The 20,999-nt window shown below is 37.3% G+C and overlaps 1 protein-coding gene across 1 annotated transcript in view; it reads right to left on the reverse strand.

Annotated features, from left to right (window-relative positions):
- The window catches only part of LOC132440023 (zinc finger protein 37A-like), a 50,004-nt gene that overhangs the window by 22,863 nt on the left and 6,142 nt on the right, over nucleotides 1–20,999 (reverse strand).

The raw sequence follows: 20,999 nt of genomic DNA on the forward strand, positions 1-20,999 counted from the left end.
TAATGATAGTAAAGATGGTCCAAAATCTCAGAAAAAGAATGGAGGCACAGACTGAGAAGATACAAGAAATGTTTAACAAAGAACTAGAATACTTAAAGAACAAACAAATAGAGATGAACAACACAACAACTGAAATGAAAACTATACTAAAAGGAATCAATAGCAGAATAACTGAGGTGGGAGAATGAATAACTGAGCTGGAAAACAGAGTGGTGGAAATCACTTCCACAGAGCAGAATAAAGCAAAAAAGAATGAAAAGAAATGAGGACAGTCTCAGAGACCTCTGGGGCAATATTAAATGCACCAACAATTGCATTATGGGGTCCCAGAAGAAGAATAGGAAGAGAAATGGCCTGAGAAAATATTTGAAGAGATAACAGCTGAAAACTTCCCTAACATGGGAAAGGAAACAGTCACCCAAGTCCAGGAAGTGCAGAGTCCCATCTGGGATAAACACAAGGAGGAACATGCTGAGACACATATTAATCAAACTAACAAAAATTAAATACAAAGAAAAAAACCTTAAAAGCAAAAAGGCAAAAGCATCAAATAACATAAAAGGGCATCCCCACAAGGTTATCAGCTGATTTCTTAGCAGAAACTCTGCAGGCCAGAAGGGAGTGACACAATATATTTGAAGTGATGAAAAAGAGAAACCTAAAGCCAAGAATACTTGACCCACCAAGGCTCTCATTCAGACTTGATGGAGAAATCAAAAGCTTTACAGACAAGTAAAAGCTACAAGAATTTAGCATCACCAAACCAGTTTTACAACAAATGCTAAAGGAACTTCTCTAGGCAGGGGAAGGAAAAAAAAAAGAGGCCACAACTAGAAATAAGAAATCACAAATGGGAAACCTCACCAGTAAAGGGAAGGATACAGTAAAAGTAGAAAATCATCCACACACAAATATGATATCAAAACCAGCAGCCATTAGAAGAGGAGAGTACAAATGCAGGAAAAGGGGATTGCATTTGAAATTCAGAGACCAGCAACTTGAAACAATCTTATATAGACTACTATATCAAAACCACATGGGAACTTCAAACCAAAAAACGACACACACACAAAAAGAAAAAGCAACCCAAACATAACACTAAAGATAGTCATCAAACCTCAAGAGAACAAAACAGAAAGAGAAGAAAAAAGACCTACAAAAACAAATCCAAAAATATTCAGAAAATGGCAATAGGAACAAACAAATCAATAACTACCTTAAATGCCAATGGATTAAACGCTCCAACCAAAAGATAGAGACTGGCTGAATGGATGCAAAAACAAGACCCGTATATATGCTGTCTACAAGAGACCCACTTCAGATTTAGGGACACATACAAACTGAAAGTGAGGGGATGCAAAAAAGTATTCCATGCAAATGTAAATCACAAGAAAGTTGGAGTAGCAATAAGCATATCAGACAAAATAGACTTTAAAATAAAGACTGGGGCTTCCCTGGTGGCGCAGTGGTTGAGAGTCCACCTGCCGATGCAGGGAACATGGGTTCGTGCCCTGGTCTGGGAAGATCCCACATGCCGTGGAGCAGCTGGGCCTTTGAGCCATGGCCGCTGAGCCCACGCGTCCAGAGCCTGTGCTCTGCAACGGGAGAGGCCATAACAGTGAAAGGCCTGCGTACCACAAAAACAAACAAACAAACAAAAACCATTTAAAATAAAGACTGTTACAAGAGAAAAAGAAGGACACTACATAATGATATAGGGATCAATCCAATAAGAAGATATAACAATAGCAAATATATATGCACCCAACAAAGGAGCACCTCAATATATAAGGCAAATGCTAACAGCCATAAAAAAAAGAAATTGACAGTAACACAATAATAGTGGGGGACTTTAATACCCCTCTGTCATCAATGGACAGATTATCCAGACAGAAAATCAATATGGAAACACAGCCTTAAATGACATATTAGATGAGATGGACTTAAATGATATTTAGAGAACATTCCCTCCCAGTGCAGCAGAATACACTTTCTTTTCAAGTGTACAAGAAACATTCTCCAGGATACATCACATCTGGGGCCACAAATCAAGCCTCATTAAATTTAAGAAAACTGAAATCAGAGCAAGCATCTTTTCTGACCAAAACGCTATGAGATTAGAAATCACTTACGGCAAAAAACTGTAGAAAACACAAACACTTGGAGGCTAAACAATATGTTACTAAACAACCAATGGGTCACTGGAGAAAGTGAAGAGGAATTCAAAGAATACCTAGAGACAAATGACAGCAAAAACATGATGACTCAAAACCTTTGGGACTGAGCAAAAGCAGTTCTAAGAGGGAAGTTTATAGCAATACAATACTATCTCAGGAAACAAGAAAAATCTCAAACAACCTAACCTTACACCTAAAGCAACTAGAGAAAGAAGAACAAACAAAACCCAAGGTTAGTATAAGGAAAGAAATCGTAAAGATCAGAGCAGAAATAAATGAAATAGAGATGAAGAAAACAATAGAAAGGAGCCACAGAGGTCCACATTTGTTCAGTGGGTTAAAGGACATGGAATGGAAAACCTTGAGGAGGAAGAAAAGAAAGTTCTGTGCCAGAATGGTCATACTTATAAGACATTTCCATGCTATAACCATTTTTTGTGTGTGTATTTTATTCCTCACTACTGTATATACAGTTGACAATAAGTACTTTTTTGAAATATCTAATCATTCTGGATGTTCTGAAGTGTCTGATATATATTAAAAGTAGAGGTAATAAAAAGACATTTTGTAAATATATTTTTGTTAAAATTCATATGAAATATTGTTCTTTATTTGGAGGGGGGGGCAAGCTTGGCCAAACCACCTCTTTTTTTGGGGTTTTTTTTTTTTTTGCGGTACACGGGCCTCTCACTGTTGTGGCCTCTCCCGTTGCGGAGCACAGGCTCGGGACGCGCAGGCTCAGCGGCCACGGCTCAGGGGCCGAGCCGCTCCGTGGCATGTGGGATCTTCGCGGACTGGGGCACGAACCCGCGTCCCCTGCATCGGCAGGTGGACGCCCAACCGCTGTGCCACCAGGGAAGCCCCAAACCACCTCTTTGAACAGTATGCATTGCGTTTGTGCTCTGGTTCAAGGTCGGGTGGAGGAGAAAGAAGTGCAAAGACCTGTGCCAGTGTATTTATAGTGAGGCAAGATTAACTACTGTCTTTTTTATGTTCATGCATTTTGTTTCACTTTGCTGTGTATGAAGTGTATATGATGGACAAATGAGTCCTAATTTACAACATCTAGTCTTTCTAGATGTTATAAAGGTTGCCAGAATATGACAAAAATAGAGTTAGTAAATAGTACATTTTGTGTTAAAATTTCTGGGAAAGATTGTCTTCTGAAAACTTGGGCAGTATAGCTCTCTGGGTTGGTGGAGATGGGAGAGAAGGGAAGGGGGTTGGTCTTAGGCTGGAATGCACACATGTTAAAGACACTTTCAGATTATAACTGTCACATGTGTGTAGTTTATTCAAGACTTCTCTGTATATAGTGGACAAATTAAGTCCTTATTTGAAACATCTAGTCCAGCTATATGTTTAGAAGTGCCCAATGTATGGTAAATGTAGAGGTAGTAAAATATCTCTCTGTAAATATATTTTTGCTAAAATTCATAGGAAGTACTATCTTGGGGAATGTTAAATGTTAAATCACCTCTGTGAGCAGTACACTACTGTCTAACTTGTTCAGTGGTTTGGAGAAGATGAGAGGGAAAGAATTGCAAAAGGTAATATGCTAGTGTGTTTGTACCTGGACATTTTCAGACAAAACCATTTTTTGTATGTTATGTGTATTTTGTTTTGCTGTGTATATAGTGTATATAACGGACAAATGAGTCCTAATTTTGCAACATCTAGTCTCTAGATGTTAAAGGGGTTGCTAGTGTATGACAAAGTAGTACAATTAGCACATTTTGTACAATTTGTGTTGAAATTCATAGGGAAGCTTATCTTGTGTAAATGACTTTTGGATATGAATTTGCTCAACCACCTCTAAGATTACACATGCCTGTACTTGTCCACCGGATTGGTGGTGGAGAGAAGGAAGTGAGGGAGGGAATAGTTCAGGCCAAAATGGTCATATTTAGAAGATACCTCAGATTATAACCATTGTTACACGTGTGCAATTTTATTTAACAGTGCTATGTACATAGTGCACAAGTAAGATCTTATTTGAAATATCTAGTCTTTCTAGATATTTAGAAGTGCTTTATGTATTTAAAAGTAGAAGCAGTAGAATAATGCTTCTTGTAAATATCTTTTAAAAACTGATGGGAAATACTGTCTTCAGAAATGGAATTGTTAAACCTCCCCTCTGAACAGTGTACTCTCTGCTTGTTCATTGGGTCGAGGGAGGTGGGAGGGAAGATGGCAGAAGATGTTTTGCGAGTATGTACTAGAACATTTCAACTTACCCATTGCTCTATATGTTATATGCATTTCATTTAACTTTACTGTATATATTATGTATATACTGGACAAATGGGTCCCAGTTTTATAACATCTAGTCTCTAGATAGTAAAGAGATTGCCAGTGTATGACAAAAGTAGAGTTAGTAAACTAACAAATTTCTACACTTTGTGTTAAATAAGATTCGTTGAAAAGCCGTCTTCTGAAAAGGACCTTTGGAAGTGAAATTGTAAATCATATCTAAGTGACACACACAAAAATTAATGTACGACAAAGGAGCAAGAACTATACAATGGAGAAAAGACAGTCTCTTCAAAAAATGGTGTGCTGGGAAAACTGGACAGCTACATGCAAAAGAATGAAATTAGAACATTCTTTAACACCACACAACAAAAATAAACTCAAAATGGATGAAAGACCTAAATGTAAGACCAGAAACTGTAAAACTCTTAGAGTAAAACATAGGAAGAACACTCTTTGACATAAATCGCAGCAATATCTTGTTTGATCCATCTTCTAGAATAACGGAAATAAAAACAAAAATAAACAAATGGGACCTAATGAAACTTAAAAGCTTCTGCACAGAAAAGAAACCATCAACAAAATGAAAAAACAACCCAAATAATGGGAGAAAATATTTGCAAATGACGTGACCGACAAGGGATTAATCTCCAAAATATTCAAACAGCTCATGCAGCTCTATGTATGTAAAAAAAAAAAAAAAAAAAGGCAGAAGATCTAAATAGACATTTCTCCAAAGAAGAAATAAAGATTGCCAAAATGCATAAGAAAAGATGCTCAACATCACTAATTATCAGAGAATTGCAAATGAGAACTACAATGAGCTATCACCTCACACCAGTCAGAATGGCCATCACCAAAAAGTCTAAAAAACAATAAATGCTGGAGAGGGTGTGGAGAAAAGGAAACCCATCTATACTATTGGTGGGAATGTAAATTGGTACAACCACTATGGAGAAGAGATTGGAGGTTCCTTAAAAAACTAAAAATAGAACTACCATATGATCCAGCAATCCCACTCCTGGGCATATACCTAGAGAAGACCATAATCCGAATAGATACGTGCATGCCTATGTTCATTGCAGCACTGTTTACAATAGCCAAGACATGGGAGCAACCTAAATGTCTATTGACAGAGGAATAGATAAATAAGATATGCTACATATATACAATGCAGTATTACTCAACCATAAAAAAGAATGAAATAATGCCATTTGTAGCAACGTGGATGGACCTAGAGATTATCATACTAAGCGAAGTAAGACAGATAAAGACAAATATCATATGATGTCACTCATATGTGGAATCTATTTTTTTAAAAAGGTACAAAGGAACTTATTTATATAACAGTGCAAAATCAACACACAACAATCAGGGTTTCTTTTTCTATACCAGCAATGAACAACCCAAAAAGTAAATTAAAAAAAATTCTATTTACAATATTATCCAGTAGAGTAAAATACCTAGTAATAAATTTAACCAGGGATATGCAAAACTACAAAAAAAACTGTGAAAAGAACTTGAAGAAGACCTAAATAAATGGAAGGATATTCCATGTCCATAGATTGGAAGACTTTGTATTGTTAAAATGGCAGTACTGGGACTTCCCTGGTGGTCCAGTGGCTAAGTCTCTGCACTCCCAATGCCGGGAGGCCAGGTTTGATCCTTGGTCAGGGAACTAGATCCCATGTGCATGCTGCAACTAAAGATCCAGCCAAATAAACAAATATTAAAAAAAAAAAAAGCAGTACTACCAAGAGTGATCTGAAGATTCAATGCAATCTCTATTAAAATTCCAACAGCCTTTTCTGCACAAATGGAAAACCTGATACTAAAAATTATGGAATTGCAAGCAGTCCTAAATAGCACAAACAATCTTAAACAAACAAAAAGAACAAATTGGGAAGAGTCACACTTTCCTGATTTCAAAACTTAGTACAAAGCTATAGGTACTGGTGTAAGTATAAACATGAAGACCGGGGACTTCCCTCGTGGCACAGTGGATAAGACTCCATGATCCCAATGCAGGGGGCCCAGGTTTGATCCCTGGTCAGGGAAGTAGATCCCACATGCATGCCGCAACTAAGAGTTCTCATGCCACAACTAAGGAAACCGCATGCCACAACTAATGAGCCCTGGAGCCACAACTAAGGAGCCTACAAGTCACAACTAAGGAGCCCGCCTGCTGCAACTAAGACCCCATGCAACCAAATAACTAATATTAAAAAACAAACACAAAGACCACCAGAACAGTATAGAGAATCCAGAAATAAACACATACCTCTGGACCACTGATTTTCAACAAGTGGGCCAAGACCATTCAATGGGGAAAGAATAGTCTGGACCTGGGTCAACAGTATATCTCAAGGAAAGAATGATGTTAGACAACTATGTCAACACCATATTCAAAAATTAAATCAACATGGATCTAAATATAAAAGGTAAAGCCATAAAACTCTTAGAATGAAATATAAAATTTGGTAATGTATTTTGAGATATGACAGTAATGCATAAACAATAAAAGTAAAAACAGATAAATTGGACTTCATCAAAATTAAAATGAAAGTATCTTATGAAGAAAGAAAAAAGACAATATCCAGAATGGATGAAAATATTTTCAAATCATGTATCTAATACCTGATTATCCAGAATATACATAGAACTCTTACAACTCAACGAAAAGGAAAAACAGCCCAAATACAATACATTTAAAGGACTTAAATGGATATTTCTCTGAAGATTTTTTTTTTAATGGCCAAATCATGAAAAAATGCTCAACATCATTAGTCATTTAGGAAATGCAAATCAAAACCACAATGAGGTACCACTTTACCCACACTAGGATGACTATAATCAAAAAGCAGAAAACACATTTTGGCCAGAATTAGAGAATCTGGAACCATCATACATTTCTGGTGGAAATGAAAAATGGTTCAAGATACTGTGGAAAAAACAGTTTGGCTGTTCCTCAAAAAGTTAAACATAAAATTGCCATATGAGCCAGAAATTCCATATTTATATACACACACACACACACAGAGTAAAGTATACAAAAAAGCAGGCAAGTATGGTCCATGAAAAAGAAAAATATAAATCAACAGAATCTGTCCCTGCAAAAGACTTAATGGCAGATATATCAGACAGACTTTAAAACCACTATCTTACCAATGCTCAAAGAACTTGAAGAAGATGTGGACAAAGTCAAGAACATGATGTGTGAGAAAAATGGAAATGTCAGTGATACAGAAAACCTAAAAGGAAACCAGAAAGAAGTTATGCAGCTGAAAAGTACAATAACAGATGAAAAATTCATACAGATATTCAAAGGCAGATTTGAGATGGTAGGAAAAAGAATCAGTGAACTTGAAGATAGGACAATGGAAATTATCAATGCTGACGAACAGAAAGAACAAAGATTGAAGAAAAGTGAACAGAGCAATAGGACCTGTGAAACACCATCAGCTGGAGCAAAATACATATCATGGGAGTCTCAGAAGAAGGAAAGAGAAAGGGGCACAGAGAATCTTTGAAGAAATTCACAGAAATATACAAAAAATATTTGACAAACTAATATTTGAATGAAAAGTTCCCAAATTTAATGAGATACATGAATATAAACATCCAAGAAGCTCGACAAACTCCAAGTAAAATGAAATCAGAGGCCCATATCAAGACGCTTTATAATCATACTTTCAAAAGACAGAGTGAATCTTGAAAGCAGCGAGAAGAGACTCATCACATACAACAGATCCTCAGTTAAGATTACCTTCAGACTTCTCATCAGAAACTTTGGCGGTCAGAAGACAGCACGTCTGTATATTCAAGGGCTAAATGAAAACACCTGTCAACTAAGAATACTATATCCAGCAAAACTGTCCTTCAAAAAGTCAGGAAGAAACCAAGATATTTCCAGATAAACAAAAGTTGAGCGAGTTCATGACCACTAGATGTGCCCTGCAAGAAATGCTCAAGGGAGTCCTGCAAGGTAAAATGAAAAGACACTAGACAGTAACTTGAAGCCGTACAAATAAAGATCCAATAAAGGCAAATACATAGGCAATTATAGAACTAGTATAACTATAGCAATCATTTTTAACTGCAGTTGATCTTTTTTATGTGATTTAAGAGAGTTATACATTTTTAAAAATTTAGAATGAAAGTATTAATGTAACTTTGGTTTGTAATTCCAAGTCTTATTTTTCCTACATAATTTGGAGACTAAGACATTTAAAAGAATTATTCGTTTTTGTTTTGGAGCACACATTATAGAAAGATGTAATTTTGTGGTGGGAGGGAGGGAGACGCAGGAGGGAAGAGATATAGGGATATATGTATATCTATAGCTGATTCACTTTGTTATAAAGCAGAAACTAACACACCATTGTAAAGCAATTATACTGAAAGATGTAATTTTGTGACATCAACAACTGAAAGGGGTGGGGACAGAGATATAAAGGAGCAGTTTTTGCAGGTTATTGAAGTCAAGCTACTATAAATTAAAATAAGTAACCGTAACAAAATGAAAACAGGTTACATTCTCAATATAAAGGGCAGAGTACTTCATATTAGAATTAAAATGTCAGGATACATATTCTTTACCAAAAAACATACTCATAAAGAATATGGAAAACCTTACTAAGGTGAAATACCCCCATGATGCAAAACCCTCAAGCACATCAAAGAAAGGAACAACTGACTGGTGAGTGAGAACTTATCATTTTACAAGTCAAGTGGTTTTCAGTTACAGTCACCCTCCATATGTAAGGATGCTGAACCCGCAGATACAGAGGGCCAACTAAGGGACTTAGGCCATCAGTCAATTTTGATATCCTCGGAGGGGATCCTGGAACCAATCCCCTGTAAATACCAAGGGATGACTATACTTGCTTTCAGTTGAGAGAGAACTTAATCAGAGTTACCAGCTGATAGATCATTAAAAGTATATTTTTCTTTGTTAGATCTTTAGTGGCATATGATTTGTAGGGATTCAAAAAATTTAGAGGCATTACTATAATAAAACTCCATTCATTCATATCTACTTATTTACGCAAATTTTCTCAATGCTTACATCCATGGAATTGAACTTGCAATAGAATTAATGCTGACTATTTCTCATTTTAGTAATTCTCATCCAATGATAAACTAGTTTGTAAAAAAATCTACCCAACTCCATCTCTGTAAGATGCTTTTCCAGTAAAATTTTACTTTTGTATTTAATACTTATTCCTAAATATTTGAAATATATTCACTTTGATTAATTGAAATAATAAGACTGAGAGTTTTATCATGACAGGAAACTTTTTCAAACAACACTTAAACATCAACTTATTCATATTTTTTACTACAGGGTAGTGTGATAAGGTGATCAATAAAACAGCTGCAATTTCTTAAAAAAGAATATGAAGCAGAATTTTGTGTGCACCTGAGTTACAAGGCTTTTCAAGTGTTCTATCAGTGCGCCCATCTCCCACTTGTGCCCCACTGAGAGCGCCTCTTTTGTAGGGGCCAATATTTCATTTTTGTTAGAACCTACAGTACAGAGCAAAGGATACTTAGTAGATTCTCATAAGTAGTTGCTGAATGAATACCTGACTTAAATAAACATTAATTAAAAGATTTATTTTTGTGATGAATAAAGTTGTGATAAAATCAGTTGAAGGGTTCATCGATTTCTTATACTTTAAATATGAGTACAAGATATTTATGAGAAAACTGGAGAATTTAAGGAAAAATAATTCTAACTTTCATATGAAAAATGATCCATCTTATCCTGAGCCCTTGAGGATTCTCTGGATTCAATAACTACTTCTTGGTGATTTGTTTTTATTATTCTTTGCTTTGTAACTTTGTAAAACCCTAATACTATACCCAAATCTCCTAGTTACTTTGAGAATGTCTCCAAGTACATCTATAATATAGGTCTTTGTAAATAAGTGAGACCAGATTTAACTTAGTGGGCAAACTACTCAGTTGACAGAGGAAGGAGATCAACATAGCACAGTATGATGTGGAACTCACCTCTCCCCACAAACACATCAAACATACACCTAGATGTGGAACAATTCTCACTTAAAACTAACTGGAGACTGGCAGAAAGAATCCTGTACAACCAAGGTTGTAAGAAAGATCCATACAGAATCAGGTAGGAAGTTAAGAGAAGTGATCAGGCTGGAACCTGTGCCCCTGAGAGAAGACATGGAAGAAAAGGGAGATTAGACAGATGGAAATCCTCTCTGGGGAGCAAGTGGTCGAGCAACATATTCAGGGACCCAACATAGGAAAGATGAGCCCCTCGGCTGGTTGGAGTGCCAGTAAGAGTAATAGGAAGGCTATGGGAAACCTGGACTTTGCCAGTGAGGAGCATGCACATGCTTGCTTGCTCCTGAAGCAAGGCAGATTGAAAACTGCATTCATGGCTGACCAATTTCCTGTGACTGACCCAGCAGGCACCCAAGCCTGAGCCCAGCAAATGCTCAAGCACCACTTGCTGCACAGTGCACCTCCTCACTGGGTGAGGTCCCAGATGTGTGTAACAGAGGTGGCTCAAACCCAATATGGCATCTGAACAGAGAAGGGACAGTCATTACTGGTGCTTACACAGTTAGCACATCAGAAGCAGTCATGATCTCCATCTGCAGTAAGAACACCACAGCCCATGCCCAGACCCACACTGAGAGCCCACACGGGCCCTACTTGTTCTACAGCACAACTCCACACCAGGTCAAGGGAAGCAGAGGGCAAGGGAAGAGCCCAGCTGTGAGGGAAAAAGGAGGCTCAGACCCAAAGCAGCGTTGGAGAAAGGTGGTGGGGGGGGGCAGACATTGCTGGCACTCACACAGGCAGTGCATCAGCAGTCCAGATCTCTGCCCTGGCAGGACTGCCATGGTCTGCGCGTGGGGCTCAAGCCAAGTACCCTACCTTGCTCCAGAGCTGCTTCCCTCTGGAGTAAGGGTGCCAGTGCTGGGAATGGGAGAGCACATACTTAAAGAGAATGGAGCCAGCTTGGACCCAGCCCTCAGGGCTTGTAGACCAGCAACACAGAACCTACCCCCAACCCCAACAGGGCAGAGACAGCCACTGAGCAGAGGGGAAGCCTGAGCTCAAACCTGTATCCAGCCCTAGTCCCTACATCTCCAGCAACACCTACTATCAATGTGATAATTGCCAGCACAACCTGAGAAAAGACAAGTCAAATCCAGCTATACCACCAAAGCCACTGGGCACACGCAGACAGTATGGCAATGCTCCCACATAAGGTCACCTCTTCAGGATTGCAGTAGATAACTGCTTCACCTATTTCATAGAGACACAGTAAGTTAAGCAAAATGAGAAGACAGGAAGAATTTGTCTCAATTGTAGAGCAAGAGAAAATCCCTGAAAAAGCAACTACTGAAATAGAAATAAGCAATTTACTAAAGACTGTGAAGCATTAGTAATGAGAATAAAGCAAGTAATAAAATGGCAATAAGTATGTACCTATCAATAATTACTTGAAACATCAATGGACTAAATGCTGCAATCAAAATACATGGTGTGGCTAACTGATTAAAAAACAAGACCAATCTATATGCTGCTTAGAAGAGACTTACTTCAGAGCGAAAGCCACATACAGACTGAAAGTGAGGGGACGGAAAAACATATTTCATGCAAACAAACAACAAGAAAGCAGAGGTAACAATACCCTATCACACAAAATACATTTTAGAACAAAGTCTTTAACAAAAGACAAAGAAGGTTACATAACGAGGGATCAATACAAAAAGAGGATATGACACTCGTTAACATATATGTACCCAATACAGGAGCACCTAAATACATAAAACAGATATTAAATATAAAGGGGGAAATCGACAGTAACAATAATAGTGGGGGACTTTAACACCTCACTTGAATCAATGGACAGTCCATACAGACAGAAAATTAGCAAGGAAACACTGGCCTTAAATGACACATTAGACCAAATGGACTTAATTGATATTTATATAGCATTCCATCCAAAAGCAGCAGAATACACATTCGTTTCAAGTGCACATGGAACATTCTCCAGGATAGATCACATGCTAGGACACCAAAAAAAAAAAAATAAGCCTCAGTAAATTTAAGAAAACTGAAATCATATCACGCATCTTTTCTGACCACAACGCCATGAAATTAGAAATCAACTACAAGAAAACACTGCAAGAAACACAAACATGTGGAGGCTAGACAATATGGTACTAAACAACCAATGGATCACTGAAGAAATCAAAGGGAAATTTAAAAATACCTGTAGACAAATGAAAACTAAAACACAATGATCCAAAATATATAGGATGTAGAAAAAGCAGTTCTAAAAAGGAAGTTTATAGTGATGCAAGCTTACCTCAGGAAACAAGAAAAAATGAAAACCCTAAGCTTACACCTAAAAGAACTAGAAAAAGAACAAAACCCATAGGTAGAAGGAATGAAATCATAAAAATCAGAGCAATAAAAAATGAAATAGAGAATAAAAAAGTTCAATGAAACTCAGAGCTGGTTCTTCAAAAAGATAAACAAAATTGATAAACTTTTAGCCAGACTCATCAAGGAAAAAAGAAAGGGCCCAAATCAATATCACAAATGAAAAAGAAGTTACAACCGACACCACAGAAATACAAAGCATCATAAGAGACTACTATGAACAACTATATGCTAATAAAATGAACAACCTGAAAGAAATGGACAAATTACAATAAATGAAAATCTCCCAAGACTGAACCAGGATGAAATAAAAAGTATGAACAGACCACTTACCAGCAATTGAACTGAATCTGCAACTAAAAATGAAGCAAAACAAACAAACAAACCTCCCAACAAACAACAGTTCAGGACCAGATGGCTTCACAGGTGAATTTTACCAAACATTTAGAAAAGAGCTAACACCTATCCTTCTCAACCTGTTCCCAAAAATTGCAGAGGAAGGAATGCTTCCAAACTCATTCTACAAGGCCAGCATTACCCTGATACTGAAATCAAAGACACCACAAAAAAGAAATTACAGGATAATATTACTGATGAACATCGATGCAAAAATCCTCAATAAAATATTGGCAAACCGAATTCAACAATATATTAAAAGGATCACATACCATAATCAAGTAGAATTTTTCTCAGGCATGCAAGGATTTTTCAATATCTGCAAATCAAGCAATGTGATAGACCACATTAATAACTTAAAGAATAAATCCATATGATTATCTCAATAGATGCAGAAAAAGCTTTTGACAAAATTCAATATCCATTTACGATAAAACTCCTCAGAAAATAAATATAGAGAGAACATACCTCAGCATAATAAAGGCCATATATGACAAACCTACAGCTAACATCATACTCAACAATGAAAAGCTGAAAGCATTTCCTCTAAGATCAGGAACAAGACAAGGATGTCCCTCTTGCAACTTTTATTCAACATAGTTTTGGAAGTTCTAGCCATTGCAATCAGAGAAGAAAAAGAAATCTAAATTAGAAAAGAAGAAGTAAAACTGTCACTGTTTGCAGATAATATGATATTATACATAGAAAATCCTAACAGATGCTACCAGAAAACTACCAGAGCTCATCAACGAATTTGGCAAAGTTGCAGGATACAAAACTAATAAACAGAAATCTGTTGCATTTCTGTACACTAACAATGAGAGATCAGAATGAGAAATTTAAAAACGATCCCATATACCATCACCTCAAGAAGAATAAAATACCTAGGAATAAACCTACCTAAGGAGGCAAAAGACTGTACTCTGAAAACTATAAGAGATACTGATGAAAGAAACTGAAGATGATACAAACAGATGGAAGGTTATACCATGTTCTTGTATTGGAAAAATCAATAGTGTAAAAATGACAATAATCACCCAAGGCAATCTACAGAGTCAATGCAATCCCTATCAAATTACCAATGGCATTTTTCACAGAACTAGAACGAAAAGTCTTAAAATTTGTATGGAAACAGAAAAGAACCCGAATAGCCAAAGCAATCCTGAGAAAGAAAAACGGAGCTGGAGGAATCAGGCTCCCTGACTTCAGACTATACTACAAAGCTACAATCATCAAAACAGCACTGTACTGGCACAAAAAGATAAATATAGATCAATGGAACAGGATAGAAAGCACAGAAATAAACCCATACATCTATGGTCAATTAATGTAAAACAAAGGAGGCAAGAATATACAATGGAAAAGAGACTGTCTAGTCAATAAGAGGTGCTGGGAAAACTGGACAGCTACATGTAAAACAATAAAACTAGAACATTTTCTTACACCATACACAAAAATAAACTCAAAATGGATTAAAGACCTAAATCTAAGACTGGATACTAAAAAACTCTTAGAGGACAATACAGAACACTCTGACATAAATCACAGCAATATCTTTTTCGATCTCCTAAAGTAATGGAAATAAAAACAAAACTAAACCAGTGGGAGCTAATTAAACTCAAAAGCTTTTGCACAAAGGAAACCACAAACAAAACGAAAAGACAACCCACAGAATGAGAGAAAGTATTTGCAAATGATGCAACCAACAACGGATTAATCTCCAAAATTTACAAACAGCTCATGCAGCTCAATATCAAGAAAACAAACAACCCAATCAAAAAGCAGGTGCAAGATCTAAATAGACATTTCTCCAAAGACAGACATATGGCCAAGAGGCACATGAAAAGCTGCTCAACATCACTAATTATTAGAGAAATTCAAATCAAACTACACTGAGATAACACCTCACACCAGACAGTATGGCCATCATCAAAAAGTCTACAAACAAAAAATGCTGGAGAGGGTGTGGAGAAAACGGAACCCTCCTACACTGTTGATGGGAATGTAAACTGATACAGCCACTATGGAGAATAGTATAGAGGTTCCTTAAAAAACTAAAAACAGAGCTACCACATGATCCAGCAATCCCACTCCTGGGCATATATCCAGTGAAAACCATGGTTTGAAAGGATCTATGCACCCCAGTGTTCACTGAAGTGCTGTTTACAATAGCCAAGACATGGAAGCAATGTAAATGTCCATTGACAGAGGAATGGATAAAGAAAATGTGGTACATACATATAGTGGAATATTACTCAGTCATTAGAAAGAATGAAATAACACCATTAGCAGCAACATGGATGGACCTGGAAATTATCATACTGAGTGAAGTAAGTCAGACACAGAAAGACAAATATCATATGATATCACTTATACGTAGAATCTAAAAAAAAAATAAGTGTTCGTGAAGATATGTAGAAATTGGAACCCTTGTGCACTGTTTGTGGAATATAAAATGGTGCAGCTGCTGTGAAGAACAGTATGGTGGTTCTTCAAAAAATAAAATTTAATTACCATGTGATCCAGCAATACCATTTCTTGGTATATATCCAAAAGAACTAAAAGCAGAGTCTCAAAGAGGTACCTGTACACCCATGTTTGTAGAAGCATTATGCACAACAGCCAAAAGGCAGAAGCAAACCAAATGTCCATCAACAGATGAATGAATAAACAAAAATATGATATATACACACATGGACTATTATTCAACCTCTAAAAAGGAAATTCTGACACATACTACAACATGGATGAACCGTGATGACATTACACTAAGTAAAATAAGCCAGTCACAAAAAGACAAGTCCTGTATGACTTCATTTATATGAAGTATCAAGAGTAGTCAAACTCATAGAAACAGAAAGTAGAATGGAGGATGCCACTGGCTAGGGGGCAGAGGGGAATGGGAAGTTTTTTCTAATGAACATAGAGTTTCAGTTTTGCAAGATGAAAATGTTTTCAAGGTTGGTTATACAACAGTGTGAATAAACTTAACACTACTGAACTGTACACTTAAGAATATTAAGATGGTAAAAAAACAAACAAGGATGCCTGCTTTGGTAACTTATATTCAACTTTGTACTGGAAATTCTAGCCAGGGCTATTAGGCAAAAAAATAAATAAATATCAATAAAAGGTATTCAAACCAGAAAGGAAGGAGTAAAACTATCTCTATTTGCAGATGACATGATAGCAAATGTAGAAAATCCTAAAGAATCTACAAAGCAACTATTAGAACTAGAACAAATTCAGCCAAGCAGGATATAAGATTAACACTTGAAAATCAGTAGTATTTCAACACACTATCAGTAAGCAATCAAAAAAGAAACTAAGAAAACGATTCTATATGCAATAGCATCTAAAAGAACAAAATACAAGCCTACACGGCTCTTTGGTGGGGCCAATGGCAGACTCCGGAAGGGCTCACGCCAAGGAGTACTTCCCAGAACTTCTGCTGCCAGTGTCCTTGTCCTCACAGTGAGCCACAGCCACCCCTGCCTCTGTAGAAGACCCTGCAACACTAGCAAGTCACCTTGCAGGACAGATCCCGGACTTGAGTACATGTCTGCAGTGACCCAAACACAGGTAGGACATTCCGCAGGAGTTCTTGGATCCCAGCACGAGGCCATGTAGGGGTCAGAGGATCCATCCAGGCTCTGGTATGGTCATAACACAGGTCCTGTCCAGCTGGGCTCACCCACCTGTGCCCATAATATGCCAGAGCATTGTCTTAGCTTTCCCAGGCCATGTGGATGAAAGGCTCTTGGTGCTGCAGCCACGTGTCAGGGCTGTGCCTCTGAGGCGGGAGAGCCAACTTCAGGACACTGGTCCACAAGAGATCTCCCAGCTCCACGTAATATCAAATGGCAAAAATCTCCCAGCGATCTCCATCTCAATGCCAAGACCCAGCTTCACTCAACGACCAACAAGCTACAGTGCTAGACACCCTATGCCAAACAACTAGCAAGACAGGAACACAACCCCACCCATTAGCAGAGAGGCTGCCTAAAATCATAACAAGGCCACAGACACCCCAAAACACACCACCAGACGTGGACCTGCCACCAGAAAGACAAGATCCAGCCTCATCCACCAGAACACAGCACTAGTCCCCTCCACCAGGAAGCCTACACAACCCACTGAACCAACCTTAGCCACTGGAGACAGACATCAAAAACAGCGGGAACTACGAACCTGCAGTCTGCAAAAAGGAGACCCCAAGGATAGTAAGATAAGCAAAATGAGAAGACAGAAAAACACACAGCAGATGAAGGAGCAAGGCAAAAACCCACCAGACCTAACAAATGAAGAGGAAATAGGCAGTCTACCTGAAAGAGTTCAGAATAATGATAGTAAAGATGATCCAAAATCTTAGAAATAGAATTGAGAAAATACAAGAAACGTTTAACAAGGACCTAGAAGAACTAAAGAGCAAACAAACACTGATGAACAACACAATAAATGAAATTAAAAATTCTCTAGAAGCAATCAATAGTAGAATAACTGAGGCAGAAGAACGGATAAGTGAACTGGAAGATAAAATAGTGGAAATAACTACTGCAGAGCAGAATAAAGAAAAGAGAATGAAAGGAATTGAGGACAGCCTCAGAGACCTCTGGGACAACATTAAACACACCAACATTTGAATTAAAGGGGTCCCAGAAGAAGAAGAGGAAAAGAAAGGGACTGAGAAAATATTTGAAGAGATTATAGTTGAAAAAGTCCCTAATATGGGAAAGGAAATAATCAACTCCAGGAAACACATAGACTCCCATACAGGATAAATCCCAGGAGAAACAAGCCAAGACAATATTAATCGAACTGTCAGAAATTAAATACAAAGAAAAAATGTTAAAAGAAGCAAGGGAAAAACAAGTAACACACAAGGGAATCCCCATAAGGTTAACAGTTGATCTTTCAGCAGAAACTTTGCAAACCAGACGGGAGTGGCAGGCCATATTTAAAGTGATGAAGGAGAAAAACCTACAACCAAGATTACTCTACCCAGCAAGGACCTCATTCAGATTTGATGGAGAAATTAAAACCTTTAGAGAGGAGCAAAAGCTAAGACAATTCAGCACCACTAAACCAGCTTTACAACAAATGCTAAAGGAACTTCTCGAGGCAGGAAACACAAGAGAAGGAAAAGACCTACAATAACAAACCCAAAACAATTAAGAAAATGGTAACAGGGCTTCCCTGGTGGCGCAGTGGTTAAGAGTCCACCTGCTGATGCAGGGGACATGGGTTCGTGCCCTGGTCCGGGAAGATTCCACATTCTGTGGAGTGGCTGGGCCCGTGAGCCACGGCCGCTGAGCCTGCACTCCGCAACAGGAGAGGCCACAACAGTGAGAGGCCCGTGTACCACAAAAAAGAAAAGAAAAGAAAATGGTAATAGGAACATACATATTGATAATTAACTTAAATATAAATAGATTAAACGCTCCAACCAAAAGACATAGACTGGCTGAATGGACACAAAAACAAAACCCGTATATATGCTGTCTACAAGAGACTCACTTCAGACCTAGGGACATACACAGACTGAAAGTGAGGGGATGGAGAAAGATATTCCATGAAAATGGAAATGAAAAGAAAGCTGGAGTAGCAATTTTCATATCAGACAAAACAGACTTTAAAATACAGACTATTACAAGAGACAAAGAAGGACACTACATAATGATCAAGGGATTGCTACAAGAAGAAGATATAACAACTGTACATATTTATGCACTCAACATAGGAGCACCTCAATACATAAGGCAAATACTAACAGCCATAAAAGGGGAAATGGACAGTAACACAATCATAGTAGGGGACTTTAACACCCCATTTTCACCAATGGACAGATCATCCAAAATGAAAATAAATAAGGAAACACAAGCTTTAAATGATACATTAAACAAGATGGACTTAATTGATTTTTATAGGACATTCCATCCAAAAACAACAGAATACACATTTTTTCAAGTGCTTAAGTTCTCCAGGATAGATCATATCTTGAGTCAAAAATCAAGCCTTGGTAAATTTAAGAAATTTGAAATTGTATCAAGTATCTTTTCCGACCAAAATGCTATGAGCCTAACTATCAATTACAGGAAAAAAATCTGTAAAAAATACAAACACATGGATGCTAAATAATACACACCTTAATAACCAACAGATCACTAAAGAAATCAAAGAGGAAATCAAAAAATACCTAGAAACAAATGACAATGAAAACATGACGACCCAAAACCTATGGGATGTAGCAAAAGCAGTTCTAAGAGGGAAGTTTATAGCAATACAATCCTACCTTAAGAAACAAGAAACATCTCAAATAAACAAACTAACCTTACACCTAAAGCAATTAGAGAAAGAAGAACAAAAAACCCCGAAAGTTAGCAGAAGGAAAGAAATCATAAAGATCAGATCAGAAATAAATGAAAAAGAAATGAAGGAAACAATAGCAAAGATCAATAGAACTAAAAGCTGGTTTTTGAGAAGATAAACACAATTGATAAACCATTAGCCAGATGCATCAAGAAAAAAAGGAAGAAGACTCAAATCAATAGAATTAGAAATGAAAAAGAAGTTACAACTGACACCACAGAAATACAAAGAATCATGCGAGAGTACTACAAGCAAAGCTATGCCAATAAAATGGACAACCTGGAAGAGATGGACAAATTCTTAGAAATGCACAACCTTCTGAGACTTAACCAGGAAGAAATAGAAAAGATGAACAATTACAAGCACTGCAATTGAAACTGTGATTAAAAATCTTCCAACAAACAAAAGCCCAGGACCAGATGCCTTCACAGACGAATTTTATCAAACAAATAGAGAAGAGCTCACACCTATCCTTCTCAAACTCTTCCAAAATATAGCAGAGGGAGGATCACTCCCAAACTCATTCTACAAGGGCACCATCACCCTGATAACAAAACCAAAGATGTCACAAAGAAAGAAAACTACAGGCCAATATCAGTGATGAACACAGAGGCAAAAATCCTCAACAACATACTAGCAAAAAGAATCCAACAGCATATTAAAAGGATCATACACCATGATCAAGTGGGGTCTATCCCAGGAATGCAAGGATTCTTCAATATATGCACATCAATCAATGTGATACACCATGTTAACAAACTGAAGGAGAAAAACCATATGATCATCTCAATAGATACAGAGAAAGCTTTCAACAAAATTCAACACCCATTTATTATAAAAACCCTCCAGAAAGTAGACATAGAGGGAACTTCCCTCAACATTATAAAGGCCATATATATCAAACCCACAGCCAACATCATCCTCAATGGTGAAAAAAAAACTGAAACCATTTCCACTAAGATCAGGAACAAGACAAGGCAGACCATTCTCACCACTATTGTTCAATATAGTTTTGGAAGCTTAGCCACAGCAATCAGAGAAGAAAAAGAAATAAAAGGAATACAAATTGGAAAAGAAGAAGTAAAGCTGTCACTGTCTGCAGATGATATGATACTATACATAGAGAATCCTAAAGATGCTACCAGAAAACTACTAGAGCTAAGCAATGAATATGGTAAAGTAGCAGGATACAAAATTAATGCACAGAAGTCTCTAGCATTCCTATAGACTAATGGTGAAAAATCTGAAAGTGAAATTAAGAAAACACTCCCATTTACCATTGCCACAAAAAGAATAAAATATCTAGGAATAAACCTACCAAAAGAGACAAAAGACCTGTATGCAGAAAATTAAAAGACAATGATG

The sequence above is a fragment of the Delphinus delphis genome, chromosome 16, assembly GCF_949987515.2.
Source record: "Delphinus delphis chromosome 16, mDelDel1.2, whole genome shotgun sequence".
NCBI lineage: Eukaryota > Metazoa > Chordata > Mammalia > Artiodactyla > Delphinidae > Delphinus > Delphinus delphis.